This window comes from Vigna radiata, unplaced genomic scaffold (assembly GCF_000741045.1).
Source record: "Vigna radiata var. radiata cultivar VC1973A unplaced genomic scaffold, Vradiata_ver6 scaffold_167, whole genome shotgun sequence".
NCBI classification, from domain to species: Eukaryota; Viridiplantae; Streptophyta; class Magnoliopsida; order Fabales; family Fabaceae; genus Vigna; species Vigna radiata.
The window spans coordinates 6,148-15,129 of record NW_014542360.1 but is presented as its reverse complement, the minus strand read 5'-3'; the positions used below and the strand labels follow the sequence as shown (position 1 = coordinate 15,129).

General features: G+C 34.8%; 1 long non-coding RNA gene across 1 annotated transcript; it reads left to right on the top strand.

Annotated features, from left to right (window-relative positions):
• Positions 1 to 44: 44 nt before the first annotated feature.
• On the top strand, positions 45 to 7,462 carry LOC111240838. The gene is made up of 3 exons (XR_002666449.1): positions 45 to 151; positions 6,571 to 6,612; positions 7,368 to 7,462. It is a non-coding gene; the product is annotated as an uncharacterized LOC111240838 (long non-coding RNA).
• The last annotated feature ends 1,520 nt before the right edge of the window (positions 7,463 to 8,982 follow it).

Below are 8,982 nucleotides of genomic sequence, written 5' to 3'. Positions count from 1 at the left end.
TCGAAAGAAACACCTTACCATCACCAAACATTGGAGACTCTAAGCCATCACCGATCATCACTACTTGGTAGGAAGGGACCTCACGGCCAGAGGAGGGGAGAGCCATCTGCCTTCATCAGTTTCTTTCACCCTTTCTTTTAAAGCAGCGGAGGTAAGTTGTCGTGTCTAAGCTTGGTTGTATGTGAATGCATGCTCCTCTATTACATCTCATGTCTCTGTTACATGTCTGGTTATGAATGTAATGCATGGTTGTGTTCTTTGAGATATAATATGTTAATCAAAGCTATACAAAATGTAATTTCAGTAAATCCCATCAGACTTAAATAACAATAGAGACTAAGTTTTGTTCCCCAACGAATCCATTTCCTGTCGGCACTGGAACAAATCCAAGAAACAAATAAAGTTTTATTAAACAAAAAGGAAAACATGTAAAACCTTATCAACGTGAGATCCCAACCCAAAATAGAATGTGTGTAATAGACTAGAGTGCATTTGAGAATAAAAGAGGAGATTCACGTGGTGATCGTCGCAGCTATGCGATTGGAGTTCGTGTTGACTTTCGGAGGCGCGGTGGTTGCTCACGGTGGTGGTCCGACGAGGGGTTGGTGTTCCTGCGGCGGTGGCTCACGAAAAACGATAATGTTTCTGGTGCAGGCAACACCATCGGCAATGACTGTTGGTAGGCCAAGGAGGTGTGCGGCGGCGCTAGTCTGGAACCATGGATCTACTTGGACAATGAAGCCAGCCTAACCTTGGTTCTACGCGGAAGAAGAAGAGAACCCTAAATGCTTTCTGATTTGGAAATAAAAAAAAGGCCTAAGAGTTGGGCCAAACAGATCCCGTGCCACCCTGCATTGCATTGCTGCACCCTAATCTTTACGGGTTTGGTCTAGACACACTCCCGGTTTTTTATCTTTGCGCCTCTAGTTTTATTAAAGTGGGTGTTATTATATTATTTTATGCTTTTGTTTTCTATCTTAGTCTTTTTACTGCACGTGACCCTGTATGATAACCTCATCCTTTTTGTTTTATTTGGCTTTTGCACACGGTCACTTCTCTACCAAAAGTATCCAATGAAAAAATAAAAAACATAAAAAACGAAAAAGAGAAGATAAAATTATAAAGTTAAAAAGATTGTTTTAGGATTCCCGACATCATCGTTGCAAATAAGTACATAAATTTTAAATCTTTAGTGTTTTATTATATAAATTATAAGATTATATAACATAATAGGCTAATTTTTTTTTAATTATTTAATAACTACAATGTAAATTTAATTTGTTTCGATTTAGGTTTTTTTTTAAACGTAAGTAGTATTTTTATTTATTTTTTTATTTTTTTATTTTTATATTTTTGTTTTAAATACTTATGCCAAACAAACATGGTAAATAATAACATTGTTTCATTTCAAATAATCCGTAAATATCACTTTTATTTTCACATTAAATTCTTTCGTAATTATTGTTACTATTTTTATAATCTATAGGTAAATATTATTTTCATATTACAAAAATCCCAAAAATTGAAAAATAAAAAGTAAATAATATAAAGTAAAAATAATAAAAAATGTATTTTAAAGGTTAAAGCACATGTGTGATCGCACGCATCGTCCTTGTGCTAAAACATTTTCTTCTTTTCTCTAAAAATAATAAAATAAAAATGTTTTAAAGGTTTAAGCACGTGTGTGATCGCACGCATCGTCCTCGTGCTAAGACTTTTTCTCCTTTCATAAAAATAAAATAAAAATGTTTTAAAAGTTTAAGCACGTGTGTGATCGCACGCATCGTCTTCGTGCTAAGACCTTTTTCCCTATTTATAAAATAAAATAAAATTTGTCTTAAAGGCTTAAACACGTGTGTGATCGCGCGCATCGTCCTCGTGCTAAGAACCTTTTCTCTGTTTTTATCAAATACCGAAATAAATATTTTCAAACAACAAACATTCTCTCGGCCAGAACTACGTAACCCTGATTTCTCACTTTGAGAATACGTAGGAGCAAGGTCAATCCTTGTCGGGCACAAAAAATAAAAAAATATATTTTGTTCCTTTAAAATTTTCTTTTTTGGGATAGTTAAACATTTTGCAAACCACATCTTTATTCGCGTGTTTAATTAAAGGTGCTGCCTTCGGGCAGGCGTTGTAGGGTGCTAATACCTTCCCTATACGTAACTGACTCCCGAACCCAATCTTTGGTTTTCGTGGACCGTGCTTTATCATTTTATGGTTTTTCTGTAGTTTTTCAGAATAAACTATGGTGGCGACTCCAAAACATTTTGCAAAACTTGTTTTCGTTTTGAATCGTCGTCCCGTCGCGATTCCGGTTGCGACAGTTGGCGACTCCACTGGGGACACTAGAGAGTCAAGCCATTTAATTAGATGCACGAATTCAATGTGTTTTTTTTTTCTTTATGTTTTTCTTCCTCTTTTCTTTATCTATGTTGATGTTTGAATGATTGCATGTGAATTGTTGTATATTGAACCCTAGGGTAGAAAACATGTCTATATCTGCCTGGGATTTTTCTGGTTGTTTTGCAGGTGAGGGTTCGGGGTATGCATATTCATCCTCCCTTCACACACACTTTATGCATATCATGAGTGGGGCCCTATACCTGGGTCTGAGTGTAACTTAGAATTAGAGGAGTTGTGTAGCGGTGTCACTCTGGGATGTACTTCCTGTCTGGCTATCGTGAGAACTTCAGCTAGAGTCTGTTCTCTTCATTTGTGTCTTCGCATCTAGTTGATTACTCGACTGTTGTGGAGACGCTGTGAAGAGGGCCATAACTCTAGTGACCATTGATTTTTAGGCTCAAGGAACCATCCTTGTGAGATTGCATATACTAGACCTTGAATCTTAAGCGTCGAACCTTCTTCATGTTTCGCTTGATAAAATCACGCATCTTGTGCATATCTTGAGTCACTTGTCTTTCTTGCGAATCGTCAAAACTCATTTTTTTTCAAAAAAAATGATAAATCAAAAACAAAAGTTGTAGTGTCAGACTTTTTCGAGGTCAAATATTTAATCAAAAATAACAATTTGACATTTTTCTCAAGACTTTTGTGCACATCTTGCTTCAAGACCTTCACCCTTCACTTTTCCAAAACAAAGGATCTTTCCCAACAAAAATTGTCGCTACCCTCAGTTACAAAGTAAACCTTTGCACAAGGGTAGATTGGCCTAACCAAAAGTTTTCTCGCTTGCGTTAGTAAGGTGATCCCTGAATCCATTGGGACAAAAAAAAAACAAGAAGAAGCATTCCACTAGATTGAAAACGTGAAAGGGCAATCTAGAAAGGAAAAAGCAAAAAAAGAAAGAAAGAAAGAGAAAACGAATCATGTTGAGGTCGTCTAGTCGCAGAATTAATCTTTGGAAAATAAAGCAATCAGAATTTGAAATGATGTGTGGCCTTCTTTCTTTATCCAAAAAGCAAAAATTATATCCATTGTCACCCCGTTTGAGCCTAAAATAAATTCTTTTTCAAATTTATCCCCAAGCAAGGGTTGTCATCAGGCAGGAGTCAACTCATGATACAAATAAAGAGTACTCAATGATTAAACGAAGAGAATTCATCAAGATTGAACAAAAAATGCACAAAAAAAAAAACAAAAAAAAAATCACAAAGTGATGTTGAGCAAAAAGAATGAAAATCGAAGTTCAAGAAAAAACCAAAGTGCTCAAAAAGTCAAAAAATTGATGCAATACTTAGATGATAACCTTTATTTCAAAATATATAACCAAACAAACATTCATTTGGGCCTTTATATCCTTTTCTTAAATACCTTTTAGCCCCTAGCCACATTACAAGCCTAATAAAGTCCACGCAGATTGAATAATGATTGCTCAAATTTTTATAAAGCTTAATTTTACGATAAGGCACAATGAATTTCAATGTGTCGTAAAAAAAAAAAAGAGGTTGAAAATGAATGAATGAAAAAGAAAAAGGTAATGTCTCAAGAAAAGGGGATCTCCTTGCAGCCCAGCCAGAAGCAAAAAAAAAAAAGCAAAAAAAAAGTCAAACTAATTGGGGCCAACCTTGTTAGCCGATCCTTTTCATGCCCACCGCCTCTTTCAAATAAAACCCTATGCCAAACAAAAAAAATGGGGCAACTTTGTGAGTATCACACGAGTTTTTCATCAATCCATAATCAAATTGGGGCAGCTTTGCACGTTTCACTTGATTTTTTCACCCTAATATTCACAGATCCAAACCTTATGTTCATTTTCCCTAACACCAAGCTAGGGCACACTTTGGGTATCTCGTGTTCCACCTTGACACTCTTATATTACATCTTCGTCGAGGAGAGTGTGAGGAATGATGTGCCCACATGACTATCACATTCCCTTTCCGAACCCTTCTAAACATCTCTCATTTTTCCCTTGCCCAAATTCAAGCATGTGTGCACTGATGTCTTGGAAGAAAAAGTCAAAATGTAATAATCTCAAAGTTAGACCTCTGGATGTATGACATTCCTCACTTTCAAAAAAATTGAAAATAAAGACCAGTTTGATGATTTCAAGTAAGACAATTGACTCAGGCGAAAAAAAAAAGAGAAACATAAAACAAAACAAATGTTTTTTCATATGTGCATAACATAAGTTGCCATCAATCAATCAAAAAGAAAATCTTTCGGATCAAAACCCTCTTCACTCCTATGAATGGTTTTCGAATTCTTCTTAAAAAATACAAAAAGAGTAGCATCAAGATTTTAACACTTTGTAATTAAGGGTTTCAACACCCTGATGTCTTTTCGAAAATCAAATTTCTGTCGAAAATTACAAAAAAAAACAATTCAAAAGTTATAAATTTCAAAATTTCAAGGGTCCACCTCAAATCATTCATAGGGTTGGTACACCCTTTTCACGAGGTTAGTACACCTCACATCATTTGTCTGCAGGGTTGGTACTAGGGATGGCAAAAAAATTTGTGCCCGCGGGTATCCGCGGATTAAACCCGTTGTGGATAGTTGGTACGCGCGGGTACCTATTACCCACGGGTAGCGGGTAGCGGGTTTTTTAATACCCGCTTCTTATCGGGTCAGGTTCGGGTTTTACATTATCCATACCCGCAGGTACCCGTTACCCGCTCAGAAGTTGAAATTACATGTTTGTCCTTAGTTTAAATTAGGTTTTATGATGTTGTTATGTATTCTGCTTCTTTTCATCTGCACGCCTCTTTGTAGCTCCGCCTCTTTGTAGCTCCAACACCGTGCCTCTTTTGCAGCTCTAGATACTCAAAAAATTTCTCCCGATTAGGACGCACAATGTAATGCTCTTCTATACCTCTTCTAATTACCCTTTTTCGGTAGGGTTTTGGGTTTGGGGATGAAATGGATTTTTGTGTTTGGTTTGTTTGGGGGTTTAGGTTACTTTGTGTGTTTGGGGGTTTCGTAATGCCTGGAATATTCATGCTGCAATTGTAGAGCTAGAAGAAGCAGAGAATCGGTTTGGGGTTTCGCATAGAAGAAAATTGATGCCAAGTTTGCTGCTGGCCTCTTAGCATCCAAGGAAGCACAAAAGGAGATTTTAAATTCTGAGCTACGATTGTTATTGCTGATTACTGAAATTATAACCTTTGCTCTGCATCCTTCTCTTCCTCACTAGAAAAGTCTCTCCTTTCACTGCAATGTATATCATTTTTTGAGCCCTCTCCAAGGCAACTCTTTGACTGTTTATTAGCTGAAAATTTCCTCATATAAGACCAATTACTCTTAAACCCACATGAAGTTGCGTGCTGAAAAATAAGCCTCGCAATCTTGCCCAAGGATTTAAAACAGCACAAACATTTAAAAGTTTACTTCTTGTATGCCATAGTTTGTCACTCATTCAATAAATTAGAGATTTACTTGTTGAAGAAGATTGAGCCTGTCATGCCATAGTTGAATTTCTCTTTAGAATNTTTGATGTAGTAACTCATTTTAAAACAGCATAAACATTTATTATATCTTAGAGTAAATATGTGGGTCTCGTTTCATATTAACAGCANAAACATTCCACTGTTATGAATATAATCACCCATTAACCTTATTCAAGTGCATTTTAANTTTTCATAGTTGGATTTTGATTAGTTTATTAAATTAAAAAACAAAAATTTTGTTATAAAGAAGTTTATTAAGAAAAGAAACCATACGTACTAAAGAAAAATGTGTATGAATCCGTATAAGTACTTTGGACCACAAACTTTGATGAGGCCAGCTACTTAGCATTTGTTGAGATGCGCATGCAATGAGACTCTTCTGTTCAACTCAATTAAATTCACAGACAGATATAGAGGTAAAGAATCAGTGAAATAGCTGGAAAAGAACAGTGCAGCTTCATTAAGAGCAATGGCTTGGGTGTACTGGGGTCAAATATAACTTCTTTATCCCAAAGAGCAATGGCTTCTCTAAAAATATATTTAGTCAACGTATGTTGGACTTAGAATAAGGTTGTTTGTATTGAGTGCTTTGAAGTATTCTTAAACAGCTATTATGTGTATATTACGAAAAACTGGATGGAAAATTATGCAGATGCTTTACCTTACAGCATTTCAGAAGAAGTGATCCTTAACATTCATACAATTATCCCCTTTATAGGTTCCACACCAAACTGCACAAAGATCATTTGACAGTCGCAAGGTATGTTTACACATTGTAGTTTTGGAACTCATTAGTCTTTATCATATATTTCCTTCTCTTTTGTATAACTTCTGTAAAAAGTTATCTAAATAGTTAGAGTAGATAATATGTTATAGTCTTTAAGAGAAACATATGATTAAGAACAGTTAGAGTAGATTGTTCTGTTTTACTGCAGTACTTTTAGGCTAGTGTAGGGGCATTTTCAGATTTTGGTTTTATAATTCTAGAGCTAATTTTGAGAATGGTTTCTAATGGTAAATTTAGGTTTGTTAGCATAGTTATGACAATGTTTTGGTCATTTTAGCATTAGAACAGTTTTAAAATTTTTTGATTGAGATATTAATAACACTTCCCTGAGAATCCAAATCATAGCAGTACAAAGTGGTTTTCCCATGCATAAAAAATGTCAATATGCCTCATTAGTCTCTCCAATTATGAGCAAAGTTTTAAATATTTTTAATGTTCATAATATGGATTAGTTCTAAACTCTATTTATAATGTTGCAGACATGTTTGCAGACAATGATATTGTTTGTTCTCTACTTCTCTTAATCATTTAAATTATTTTATCATATATTTCCATCTCTTCTGTATTACTTTTATAAAAATTATCTAAATATGATTCCTCATTTTAACTCTTAGTATATAGTTGACATTTTGGCCTGCCCGATTTTGTATAAATCATTTTAATCTAATTTTATTAATAGTGTCACTTTGTCATTGATTGATGACTTTATTTGTATTTATTTGTTTCAGGAATTAAGTGGTCAAAATCAAAATGTGGAAGAACAAGCATGAATCTTGAAATGTTATTTTTAGAACAACTAGTTGAATTTAAGTTTTAATTTGTATCAATTTGAATTAATTTCAATTGTTTTTGCTATTAATTTGTATTAATTTGAATTTAAGTTTTAACTTTTATTTACTTATCCAAGGGCTTTTCTTGAATATATGTTTGAAATATTATTTGCATTTTCTTTGCAATTTAATTTGAATTTTTTCATTTAAAAACTTATAAAATATTTTATTTTAAATATTCACGGGTTGAAAACGGGTATCCAACGGGTACCCGCGGGTTGAAAAAAATCCGCGGGTTTTTTTAAGGCGGGTATCCAGCGGGTAGCGGGGCGGGTAGCGGGTACAATTTTACCCAGCGGGTCGGGTTGCGGGTAGGCACTATCCGTGCCCGATCCGACCCGTTGCCATCCCTAGTTGGTACACCCTCCGCGAGGTTAGTACACCTCACATCATTCATCCGCAGGGTTGGTACACCCTCCACGAGGTTAGTACACCTCACATCATTCACCCATAGGGTTGGTACACCCTCCACGAGGTTAGTACACCTCACATCATTCATCCATAGGGTTGGTACACCCTCCACGAGGTTTGCACACCTCATTTATCCTAAGCCAAGTTTTATCTGTACCTTTTATTTTTCTTCTGCAATACTGACCCTCTACAAGACAATGGTCAAATCCAGGTTTTAATTTTGTTATCGGCCCACTGCTTCGCAATGGTCAAATTTAAGTTTTTTCTTCTGCGATATTGACCTTCAGTTAGACAATGGTCGATTTCTTTTTTACTTTATGGCACTCTTCATTAATTTTTGTTATCATATCTACTTGGATTGATTTTTATTCTTTCTCTCTTGAAACCCAGACAAAATTAATGTTCTATCTTTATTTAGCTTTTACTTAGATAATACAAAAATATCAAATTTTCATATTATCCAGTAATATCTAAGTAAAGAGGGGCAGTTGTCAATACCCAATTTCGTCCGGGGGACTAAATAATAAGACTTGTTCTTATTTTTGTTTTATTTTATTTTTTTTCTCTATCTTATGTTAGTTATACTTTATTTTATTTTATATCTACTTTTATTTCATTTTCCTTATATATTACTTTATTTTGATTCTGTTTTTTATTTTACGTGATTGTATATAATTATGTTACTTATTATTCTAATTTTTACGTTAGTTTATTGTATTTTATTTAGTCTCTTTTAAAGAAAAAAAATCAAAAACAAGTGAGACGCAAGATCAGTTCTTTCCGCAAAATATCACATTCCACGACAAAAATCTTTACACATTANTGCANTCNGATANCAAGTAACTGCAATCGGATACCAATTAGCTGCAATCAGCTACAAAAGGGGANGNGATATTTAAATTGTTTNCTTAATCGATCCAATTNAAACATAAAAAGAAGAAAGAAACAAGGAGGAAATTCTCGGGGAATACGCCTTGACCATCCAGAAAGGAAACAGAGAAATGAAATAAAGGGACGTTTTTCTGGGGAGGGAAATCAGTTTCCTAAAAAATCCGACGAGACTGATTATTGAGGATATTTGATTTCCTTTATCACGCCTGAG